Source organism: Bos taurus, chromosome 6 (genome assembly GCF_002263795.3).
Source record: "Bos taurus isolate L1 Dominette 01449 registration number 42190680 breed Hereford chromosome 6, ARS-UCD2.0, whole genome shotgun sequence".
In the NCBI taxonomy this organism is placed as follows: Eukaryota; Metazoa; Chordata; class Mammalia; order Artiodactyla; family Bovidae; genus Bos; species Bos taurus.
This window is the reverse complement of record NC_037333.1, coordinates 71,131,014-71,143,327: the sequence shown is the minus strand read 5'-3', so window position 1 is coordinate 71,143,327 and position 12,314 is coordinate 71,131,014. Positions and strand designations below refer to the sequence as shown.

General features: G+C 39.4%; 1 long non-coding RNA gene across 1 annotated transcript; it reads left to right on the top strand.

Moving 5' to 3' along the window:
• Window positions 1-2,694: 2,694 nt before the first annotated feature.
• Window positions 2,695-7,213, top strand: LOC107132569 (uncharacterized). Its single transcript, XR_003035268.2, has 3 exons — window positions 2,695-4,700; window positions 5,410-5,877; window positions 6,242-7,213. It is a non-coding gene; the product is annotated as an uncharacterized lncRNA (long non-coding RNA).
• The last annotated feature ends 5,101 nt before the right edge of the window (window positions 7,214-12,314 follow it).

The following is a 12,314-nucleotide window of genomic DNA, read 5'->3' as shown; positions in this document are numbered from 1 at the left end:
CTAAGCTGCTCTCTTAGAATCAGTAAATACTTATTTGAGTAAAATTTGTTAAATGAATTAGAAGGCTAGGCTCTCTTCATCTATCAGAAGCCTCTCTGCTGGTCACAGTCCTATCTGTGCTTATAACCATCTCAAAATCACCTCTTGATGAGACCTCACTGAGCTCCTCTGTCCGTATGTGACTTCTTGATCCTTTGAAAGCCCATAGCACCTCAGTTTGTAAGTCTTTATGACATTCATTCACATGACACTGTTTACATTCTTCATTTTACTCTTCAAGAGCATTTATCTTTATGTAGGATTTATTTATAACTCTTCTTATTCCATGAAGGAAACCTATGAAAGGAAATATAAATGAGAAAATGGTAAGAAAGGAAAATAAAACAGGAATATAAGATAAAGCCAACTGTTACAAACATTTATTGGGTATTTGCCATGTCCTACGTGCTAGACAGTCCCTGCTCTCTTTGGTGCAGAATTGAGTCAGGACAGAGCTGTGGCTAATGGACCAGTTCAACTCTAGGAAGCTCTCAGAGAGCAGCTTCAACCCATCACCAGAGGTTAGTTGTTAATAATTTAGCTCCTTAACTACCTGATTTCTCCCTGAAGCACCCACTTCTTACTATTATTCATCCTAGAAATTGTATCCTCAATTGTGTTAGCATTTTTCATTAGAGGACTTATTTTCTAATTTCATAGATATCTTGGTAGCTCTTTCCTAAACTTTCTTCAGGCTTCCCCGGCGACTCAGTTGGTAAAGACTCCTGCACTGCAGGAGACCTTGGTTCAATCCCTGGGTTGGGAAGATCCCCTGGAGAAGGAAGTGGAAACCCACTCCAGTATTCTTGCCTAGGAAATTCTGTGGACAGAGGAGCGTGGTGGGCTATAGTCCATGGGATCTCAAGAATTGGACACAACTTAGCAGCTGCACCACCACCTCCAAACTTCTTCAAGGTCTAAGGGCTTGCATACCAGACTGTAAAGCCATTCCTGTAATTGCTGGGGAGACAGGGTATCCCTCAATTTTTTCTGGGGAATTTATGTCCCAGCCTTGTAATTACTTTATATATATGATGTAATAAAAGATTCTCTGGCAGTTTATCATCGAATTATAGCTGCCTTTGTAAAATAAGCCTCATTTATATGTTGTTTCCTCTACATTGGCTAAATGGCAGCAAATGAAATAAGGAAATGATGATCATTTCCCAGATGTTGTGAAAGCAACTGCTGCACCAACATAGTCATTTTTGGCTCCAGAGCAAACTATGAATGGAAAATCATGACTGTACGAATGTGTGTAAGTATAGATTATTACCATGGCAATGCAAAAGGCTACAGATTTCCCCCAATCACTACCCAATTTGTATATTTTGACCAAAATAATTCTCGAGGGAAAGTCCCTACTAGGTCATTTTTAAAAGAGAAGCATTTGTATTAGGGATGCTTGAAAAAATTTTAAGGATATTTACTCTCATTTTCTGTTTATATCTCTGTGTATGAGGCAAGAATAAGGAAAACTGTGATTGCAGTGTGATTTTCATTCTAACTGATCTTTAAAATAGTATTTTTTATTATAATAACTATCACCTCAGATAATAACTAGCAATTGGAATTTCTTAATGCTGAGTTTTTATTTTTATTTTTCATTAATGCTTAATGCTGCTCTATTTTTTAAATTTGGCCAAGTTGCTATTTTAAGATCATGGGTTTAAGCACTCCTCCATGAATTGGAGTTTTACTCTTAGGTACTTCCAAGAAATATTCATTTCTTTAATCTTATTTTCATTATATAATAAATTCAGTCACTTTAACATGGAAAAAGGACATTAGACCCTCCTCCCTTAAAGAGCAAGCTGTGTGCACTTATATCAGGAGCTTTCCCATCATCATCTCTGGGCTTTTTCTTGAGGCAGGTTTGGATTTGGTACAGCTTGGGACAGAAGAGTGTAGAGACCAAGGCATGTGGCATCAACATGGGTGGCAACAGGCACGGATCAGCCTGCCATCCAAGGGGCAGGCAGGGGTCATCCTGTGATCCAAGGGGCAGGCAGAGTCTAATCTGGGAGTGCTTGGAGCCAACAGAGGTGACATCAAAAGTCAAAGAGAAATGAGCCAGGAGCCCAGGAAGCTGCTAGGGGGAGCCAAATAAATGTGCAAAAGGTAACTTTCTTGCTTAGGATAAATATGTAGTCAACCTCTGGCCATATTTCTCAAGGTTTTCTGATCACAATTTAGCAAGAAATACATCTTGTATCATGGTCTAAAAACACACATTAGAAAAATCCTTGCCCTCACCATGGAAGAGGCACTCTGATATATCCAGTTCTCCAAAGTCCTATTCTGTTTCATTTAAAAGTGTTGATGAAACTGGAGCCTATTATACAGAGTAAAGTAAGCCAGAAAGAAAAACACCAATACAGTATACTAACGCATATATATGGAATTTAGAAAGATGGTAACAATAACCCTGTATACGAGACAGCAAAAGAGACACTGATGTTTGGAACAGTCTTTTGGACTCTGTGGGAGAGGGAGAGGGTGGGATGATTTGGGAGAATGGCATTGAAACATATATAATATCATATATGAAACTAGTCGCCAGTCTAGGTTCGATGCACGATACTGGATGCTTGGGGCTGGTGCACTGGGACGACCCAGAGGGATGGTATGGGGAGGGAGGAGGGAGGAGGGTTCAGGATGGAGAACACATGTATATCTGTGGCAGATTCATTTTGATATATGGCAAAACCAATACAATATGGTAAAGTTAAATAAATAAAAATTTTTTAAAAAGGCACTTATTCTTCATTAAAAAAAAAAGTTGTTGGTAGGAGACATACAAATCTGATTTCATGATCTGCTAATTGATAGAAATCCATTGCCTAAAATGTACTGTCTCAGAGATTGGGGAGATTGGGATGAACAGAATACCAAAACAAAAACAAAGACTGGAGATATAGTGTCGGATTTTAAGGCGATTGAAAGCCCTTTGGAAAGTTAGGATGTAACACGTGAAACAACAAAACACATTTAAAATAGAATAAGTCAAAATAAGCAAATTAATTAAAAGACACTTACTCCTTAAAAGAAAAGTTATGACCAACCTAGACAGCATATTAAAAAGCAGAGACATTACTTTGCCAACAAAGGTCTGTCTAGTCAAAGCTATGGTTTTTCCAGTAGTCGTGTATGGATGTGAGAGTTTGGCTCTTGTAGAAGAGTTTTGTGACCTGTCTTCTTGGTTTAAGACTCCAGGGCTGGATATGACTCAAGAGGTGATTAAAGGGGCTTATCTCTTTGTTGGATCTGATCCAATGTGAGAGTTGTTATGTCTTTGTTGCTTTGGCAAGGCACTGTCTTTCCTCCAACCTGAACTGATGTTACCAGTATTCATTGCTACTGGGTTAAGCCCCAAAGATAAAACTCATTTGAAAGTCTTTGTACCTGGTACGATGAGACAGTAACCTCCCTCCTGTCTCTGAAAAGTAGTGTCAGTTTTAAGGAAATCTCCCGGCTCTTTTGGAAAATCATCCCAAGGCCCTCCAAGGTAATGAGGGTGGCTGGAAGTCAGAGCCCTGGCTCTTCTTTTGGGGTTCAGCTCTCCCTTGGGGGTCTCCCGTTAGTGCTGGGATTGCCTCCTCTAGCTTTCCTACCTAGGAAGACCGAGGCTGGGGTTGCTTTAAAGATCTTGATGGGTTCAACTACAGGAACCTACTGACCTCAAGCAGTGCTGTCCCCTAGAACCTCAGGAGTGCATCAGTGGCCACTCAGCCCTCTCTTGGCTCTCATGACTACGCCGCCCCTGCTGTTCACTGCTTTGGTTAAAGTTGCTTCTGTATTGATCTTTCTTCTTTATAAGGTCCCTTATACTACTACTACTACTACTACTACTACTAAGTCACTTCAGTCATGTCTGACTCTGTGTGACCCCACAGACGGCAGCCCACCAGGCTCCGCCGTCCTTGGAATTCTCCAGGCAAGAACACTGGAGTGGGTTGCCATTTCCTTCTCCAATGCATGAAAGTGAGAAGTGAAAATGAAGTCACTCAGTCGTGTCCGACTCTTAGCAACCCCATGGACTGTAGCCTACCAGGCTCCTCCATCCATGGGATTTTCCAGGCAAGAGTACTGGAGTGGGTTGCCATTGCCTTCTCTGTCAAGGTCCCTTATAAATAAGGTTAATTACTCATCTTATTTATCTTCATAGCCTCATACTGTTGAATACACAGCACCTTGCATTGGTATTTATAAATATATTAACAGCACAATGAGAGTATATGATATTGTTGTTATTCTAGGTATCTCTGTAAGGCTGAAACTACAATTTCTTGTCTTTTCTTTAGGGAAATTACCATAAATTAATTACTATGGTTTTTCCAGTGGTCATGTATGGATGTGAGAGTTGGACTGTGAAGAAAGCTGAGTGCCGAAGAATTGATGCTTTTGAACTGTGGTGTTGGAGAAGACTCTTGAGAGTCCCTTGGACTGCAAGGAGATCCAACCAGTCCATTCTAAAGGAGATCAGTCTTGGGTGTTCATTGGAAGGACTGATGCTAAAGCTCAAACTCCAGTACTTTGGCCACCTCATGTGAAGAGTTGACTCATTGGAAAAGACCCTGATGCTGGGAGGGATTGGGGGCAGGAGGAGAAGGAAACGACAGAGGATGAGAAGGCTGGATGGCATCACCGACTCGATGGATGTGAGTTTGAGTAAACTCTGGGAGTTGGTGATGGACAGGGAGGCCTGGCATGCTGCGATTCATGGGGTCGCAAAGAGTCGGACACAACTGAGCGAATGAACTAAACTGAATTATTGGAAATCAGTTCATCAAATTAGGTAGTATAAACTAGTTTAGTAGACACTTAAGTGGAAATCAGTTTGTCAAATTATTTAGGCTTAGATTAGCTTTGAAGTGGTGGATAGTGGACATCAAGGCGAAAATCCTTAGGAAGGTGCCAAGGAGCCTCAGAGAAAGAAAACATATAGAGACAGAAGTGGAGAACCAAAGTCAAACTTCATCTACTTAATAGATGTACTTACCTCAAATTATTCTGCCTATACCATTGCACACTTGCTTAAATGAAATCTCCTCCCTGCCTCTTTTAAATGGTGTATTTCCTCAGTATCTCCAAATAGAGCAGAGTGTTGCTTTTTGAGACTAGACACTGTGGCTGTCTCTCTTCTGCCCTCCCCACCCCTACCCCAAATCTACAATACTGGCATAAAGAAGATGCCCAATGATTGATTGTGAGTGGAAAGCACATAAAAACACATAAAACTTCATTCAGTCTCTTTCTTGCTCATTTTATTTTTAGCCTAGCAAGCAATAGTTGCAATGAGTATTTTTGTATGAATAAATAAATTTTCTCCATGGTCTCTGAATTCCCACCCTCCCCTTTTTCTTTCAGGGCTGGAACAACCATTATCTCTGACAACTTTAAACTCACACTCCCTTGTATTCATTGTATCTGTAAGTATACAATAGAAGCATTACCTTCTTCAGTTAAAGTCTGGGGGGCGGAGCTATAACCAACAGTTATATCTCTCAGTTGACTTCCATATTTGTGATCAACTCTAAAGCCAAGGGGCTAGTTGAACCTGACTGCAGATGACATAAATATCAACTCCCTTGTGAAATTGTTAAGCTAAATAACATTCATATATCATTACAGAAGATGATGCATTTAAGAGCTCCAAATTTCTTTCATATTCAGAGTCTTTTTCAGGGTCTGTGTCAGATAACTGCTCAGATAAATGCTAAGGAAATACCTGTGTACGTTCCTGTGTGATAAAGACCAGTTCTTCTACCCTGAAAGAGTTCCACACCATTCCTCTACCAAGAGGAGCTCTTGATGCAACTGGTAGAAGTTTAGCAAGTAAGAATATTTCTGAGTAATAGTGTTGTACAAACACTGGAGTTTATTTCTGAGTTGCAGTTCACCAACTCTGGGTCTATATGCTTATCTATTTTTATGTTTATATTTATTTTTATATTTATTAATTTATTATGTGAATTATATAATTTGTATATTTGTTTTTCTTCCATGAAATATTTCTCAATATATTGTACCATAAACACAAGGGAAATGTAAAATGAACATTAACTTTTTCATTAAATTCTTCTATACCACCATTTTAAGAAGCACTTAGTAGTCTACCTAATAAATGGATGATAAATGTGAATAAGTTTAAAATAAAATTTGCAAAACACAATATCTGCTTTTATTTAACCACCCACAGTTTCTCCCAAGACTTCACTGTCAGCAGGAAGGAAGAAAACACTCAACAAAAAGAAACAGATAAGATAAATGGTTTAAATTTCACTTTAAAAAAATAGAAATATAGTTGATTTACAGTGTTGTGTTAATTTCTGCTATATAGCAAGGTGATTCAGTTATACATATATGTATATATTCTTTTTTAAATATTCTTTTCCATTACAGCTTATCATAGAATGTTGATTATAGCTCCCTTTGCTATGTAGTAGGACTTTGTAATTTGCCCATTCTCTATGTAATAATTTACGTCTGCCAATCCCAAGCTCCGGGTCCATCCCACCGCTCCGCCCCTTGGCAACCACACGTGTGCTCTCTATGTCTGTGAGTCCTATTTCTGTTTCATGAAAGTTCATTTGTGTCATAGTTTAGGTTCCACATATAAGTGATATCATATGGTGTTTGTCCCTCTCTTTCTGATTTACTTCACTTGGTATGATCATTTCTAGTTGCATCCATGTTGCTGCAGATGACATTATTTCTTTCTCTTTTATGGCTGAGTAGTATTCCCCTGTATACATGTACCACATTTTCTTTATCCTAAATGGTTCAAATTTGATGTCTCTTTGAATATCTGGATCTTAGGTTCTGTTTTCTCTAAAATACAGAAGATTGGTCCCTGTATTCTCAGGGGATACAAAAATCCAGGGAGCTCAAGTCCCTTGTACTGTGCTTAGTCACTCAGTTGTGTCCAACTCTTTGTGACCCCATGAATTGTAGCCCACCAGGCTCCTCTGGGCATTCTCCATGGCAAGAATACTGGAGTGGGTTGCCATGCCCTCCTCCAGGGGACCTTCCCAACCCAGGAATTGAACCCGGGTCTCCTGCATTGCAGGTGGATTCTTTACTATCTGAGCCACCTGGGAAGCCATTGTATTTGAATATAACCTACACAGTCCTCCAGTATACTTCAAATCATCTCTAGATGATATATGATACCTAGTATGATGTAAATTCTATATAAATAATTGTAAACACAATATAAATTCTATGTACATAATTGCCTTGTGTGGAAAATTCATGTTTTGCTTCAGAAATTCCTGAATATTTTCAATGTATGGTTGGTTAATCTGCAGATTCAGAACCCATAGATATGAAGCACTGACTGCATCAAGGATCTTTGTTCCAGGGGATGCAAAGTAAAGGCATAGGAGATCCCTCTTGCCTTGGCACTCACTGAGGGAACACCCCAAATTCCTGTGTTCATTTCTTTAAGTCTTAGATAGTACCTAGATGTTAAGCTGATAAATACTTTTTCAGGAAGTTTTTTGGATGAGTGATCCACTCTTTGTGACCTAGGGTGATCTAGCAATCTGTTGTTGTGTTGTTTCGTTGCTAAGTCATATCCAACTCTTCTGTGACCCCATGGACTGTAGCCCACCAGTCTCCTTTGTCCATGGCATTTCCCAGGCAAGAATACTAGAGTGGGTTGCCATTTCCTTCTCTAGGGGATCTTTCCAACTCGAGGATCAAACCTGTGATTCCTGCATTGCAGGTGAATTCTTTACCGCTGAACCACTAGGGAAGCTCAATCTAGCAAGCTAAGCAAGGTAGATAGCAATCTTTTGTAGGATCTTCCTTGATTATGTTTAATCATGCTCTTGCTTATACTTAATTTTAACTATAAATGCACAGTCATTTGTAAAGTAGCAACACTGCTGAAATTGGGGCACAAGCATGAGTAAGACCCAGACTTGTAAAGAAGAGAGTTTTTCATCTCTGTTTGCAAAGTGAATCATTATTTGTAAATGCTTCTAAAGAATGTAAATTATTTGTAAATAACATTTGTGCATTTTTAAAATGTAATTTTCATACACATATCTATGGCATAAATGGCCTGACCTGCTTTTTACAGAATCTCATACTTCTTCAGTCTTGAGACTCTGTTTCTGGGACTTTGGGTTGCTTCCAAATTTGCAAGTCCTTAGTAATGAATTACCCAAAAGAAATGTCTGGTAACTAAAGACTGGAGTTGTATTTGATATCTACATTGATAATCAGCAGCTTGATGCCATTCCTTATGTCCCACACAAACACATGTTCTTTGAGAGGAGGATCTAACCATTGTCTCTTCCTCCATTGATGGATACCCTATCAGCTTTTTTTAAGGTTAGTGGTTCCCTGTTCAAAGAGGGATTTCTGTCTTCTTAGCATTAACTACTTCCTTCTTCTTTCACTGATTCATCAAATATTTTTTGAGCACCTACTTTATGGTGCTTCTGCCCCCTGCTTATGATACCACATGTCTTGGGCCCCAGGCATTTCCCTGCCTTTGTCAAAGTCACAGTTTTGATCATTCTTCCAGCACTGTCCTAGATACACTAGAGGTTTTCCTGGTATTTGGACAGAGTGTAAAGTAAGCTAACTCAGCTTTAATTGAATGTTCTATGTCTTACTTGATGGAACTAATGAAAATTACAAGCATTTAAAAATCTGAATTACTTAAGTAAGGACAAAGTCATTTCATAAATTAATTAATATATCATTTATTAATTGTTATTAAATCCTTGTTAATTAAGTAAAAAGGTAGAGTTAAATGAAAAGATGGATGATTTCCTAAAGGAAATGAAATTGTGATTTAAAAATCTTCCTTAATTGGTTTAATTGACAAGCATGGCACTGTATCATTCAGAGCTACAGGCTGATGAAAGACTCGACACAAATAGAGCATATAGGGAGCAGGAAACAGTGAGCATTATTTTCCAGAGAATAACCATATTCTATTTTACTCTACTCCAGTGGTTATTAACTTTGTCTTGGTTAAGAATCCAATATACATAAGTCAACTAATGTTTATTGAGTATCCCATATATGTCAGGCATTTAGGGCATAACAGAGGATTGATTTGAACAAAAATAGATCCTGTAGAGAATTTGGTGAAAGCTAAGGGTGGAAGTGAGAAATAGATTTAAGGGACTATATCTGATAGAGTGTCTGATGAACAATGGATGGAGGTTTGTGACATTGTACAGGAGATAGGAATCAAGACCATCCCCAAGAAAAAGAAATGCAAAAAAGCAAAATGGCTGTCTGAGGAGGCCTTACAAATAGCTGTGAAAAGAAAGGAAGTAAAAAGCAAAGGAGAAAAGGAAAGATATACCCATTTGAATGGAGAGTTCCAAAGAATAGCAAGGAGAGATAAGAAAGCCTTCTTCAGTGATCAGTGCAAAGAAATAGAGGGAAACAATAGAATAGGAAAAACTAGAGATCTCTTCAAGAAAATTAGAGATACCAAGGGAACATTTCATGCAAAGATGGGCTCAATAAAGGACAGAAATGGTATGGACCTAACAGAAGCAGAAGATATCAAGAACAGGTGGCAAGAATACACTGAAGAACTGTACAAAAAAGATCTTCACGACCCAGATAATCACAATGGTGTGATCACGATCACTCACCTAGAGCCCGATATCCTGGAATGTGAAGTCAAGTGGGCCTTAGGAAGCATCACTACGAACAAAGCTAGTGGAGGTGATGGAATTCCAGTGGAGCTATTTCAAATCCTAAAAGATGATGCTGTGAAAGTGCTGCACTCAATATGCCAGCAAACTTGGAAAACTCAGCAGTGGCCACAGGACTGGAAAAGGTCAGTTTTCATTCCAATCCCAAAGAAAGGCAATGCCAAAGAATGCTCAAACTACTGCACAATTGCACTCATCTCACATGCTAGTAAAGTAATGCTCAAAGTTCTCCAAGCCAGGCTTCAGCAATATGTGAACCATGAACTTCCTGATGTTCAAGCTGGTTTTAGAAAAGGCAGAGGAACCAGAGATCAAATTGCCAACATCTGCTGGACCATTGAAAAAGCAAGAGAGTTCCAGAAAAACATCTATTTCTGCTTTATTGACTATGCCAAAGCCTTTGACTGTGTGGATCACAATAAACTGTGGAAAATTCTGAAAGAGATGGGAATACCATACCGCCTGACCTGCCTTTTGCGAAACCTGTATGCAGGTCAGGAAGCAACAGTTAGAACTAGACATGGGACAACAGACTGGTTCCAAATAGGAAAAGGAGTACATCAAGGCTGTATATTGTCACCCTGCTTATTTAACTTCTATGCAGAGTACATGATGAGAAACGCTGGGCTGGATGAAGCACAAGCTGGAATCAAGATTGCTGGGAGAAATATCAATAACCTCAGATATGCAGATGGCACCACTCTTATGGCAGAAAGTGAAGAAGAACTAAAGAGCCTCTTCATGAAAGTGAAAGTGGAGAGTGAAAAAGTTGGTTTAAAACTCAACATTCAGAAAACTAAGATCATGGCATCCGGTCCCATCACTTCATGGCAAATAGATGGGGAAACAGTGGGAACAGTGGCTGACTTTATTTTTGGGGGCTCCAAAATCACTGCAGATGGTGATTTCAGCCATGAAATTAAAAGACACTCCTTGGAAGAAAAGTTATGACCAACCTAGACAGCATATTAAAAAGCAGAGACATTACTTTGTCAACAAAGGTCTGTCTCGTCAAGGCTATGGTTTTTCCAGTAGTCATGTGTGGATGTGAGAGTTGGACTATAAAGCAAGCTAAGCACAGAATAATTGATGCTTTTGAACTGTGGTGTTGGAGAAGACTCTTGAGAGTCCCTTGGACTGCAAGGAGATCCAACCAGTCCATCTTAAAGGAGATCAGTCCTGGGTGTTCATTGGAAGGACTGATGCTGAAGCTGAAACTCCAATACTTTGGCCACCTGATGCGAAGAGCTGACTCACTTGAAAAGACCCTGATGCTGGGAAAGATTGAAGGCAGGAGGAGAAGGGGCCCACAGAGGATGAGATGGTTGGATGGCATCACCAATTCGATGGACATGGGTTTGGGTAGACTCCGGGCGTTGGTGATGGACAGGGAGGCATGGCTTGCTGCAGTTCATGGGGTTGCAAAGAGTCAGGCATGACTGAGCTACTGAACTGAAGGATTCCTTACAACAGAATAAATAAAATATAAACATGAATATTCATACCAGCTTTTACACACGATCTCTTAGGTGGTATATAGTCTTTTAAAGTTCGTCTATGGAGACCCTTAGGTCTGTGGGCTTAGTTTATGGACCTCTTCCCTATTTGAAGTTATTTGAGCAAGAAATGATGTGTGTGTCTTAGGACCAGGCCCTTCACCTCCCTAGACTTCCATATTTTTACTTGTAAAATGAGGGCAGTAGATCAGAGCCTTCCATTTCTAAAACTCTATGAATTTATGAATGGGTGTTATGAATATGTCTGTTTATGTCATCTGTCTCTCTGTTGCTCATATTTGTGTGTTGAGATAGCAAAGAACATAACCAGAGCATAGGAATCATAGAATCCTCCAAATTTTAGCCATCATCTCAGTTAGTCCATGAGAAGAGGCAGTGGTAGATGGTAAATGGTCCCACAGTGAGTGAATGTCAGAGTTGGGAGTCAACTCTTGTGTTTCCTGACCTCCAGTCAGCTGACCACAGTAACATTGTGTATATGAAGATTTATATCTCACTAATGCCTGTAAGTGGGCTTCCATTGTGGCTCAGCTGGTAAAGAAGCTGCCTGCAATGTGGGAGACCTGGGTTCAATCCCAGGGTTCGGAATATCCCCTGGAGAAGGGAAAGGCTACCCACTCCAGTATTCTGGCCTGGAGAATTCCATGGACTGTTATAGCCCATGGGGTAGCAAAAGAGTCGGACACAACTGAGTAACTTTCACTCACTCACAATGCCTATAAGTAATTACATTAGCTTAATAAGCATCTTTTAAAATTGATGTCAAATCGCAGTTGTTTGCTTGTTAAATTAAGATATTTATCTTTAATTAAAGGTATTAGTAATAAAAATGTTTTATAAACTGACTTCTTGGTATGAAAGACAAGCCAGATGTTTGGGAAAGCCAGAAAGCTTCATTAATGGTAATCCTGTGGGATTTTATGGGTTGAACTGTGTTCCCCAAAGTTGATACATTGAAGTTCCACCTCCCAGAATCTTAGAATCATCTTATTCTTTACCAAGGTAATCAAGTTAAAATTAGATCATTAGAGTGGGCCGTACTCTAATATGTCTGTTTTCC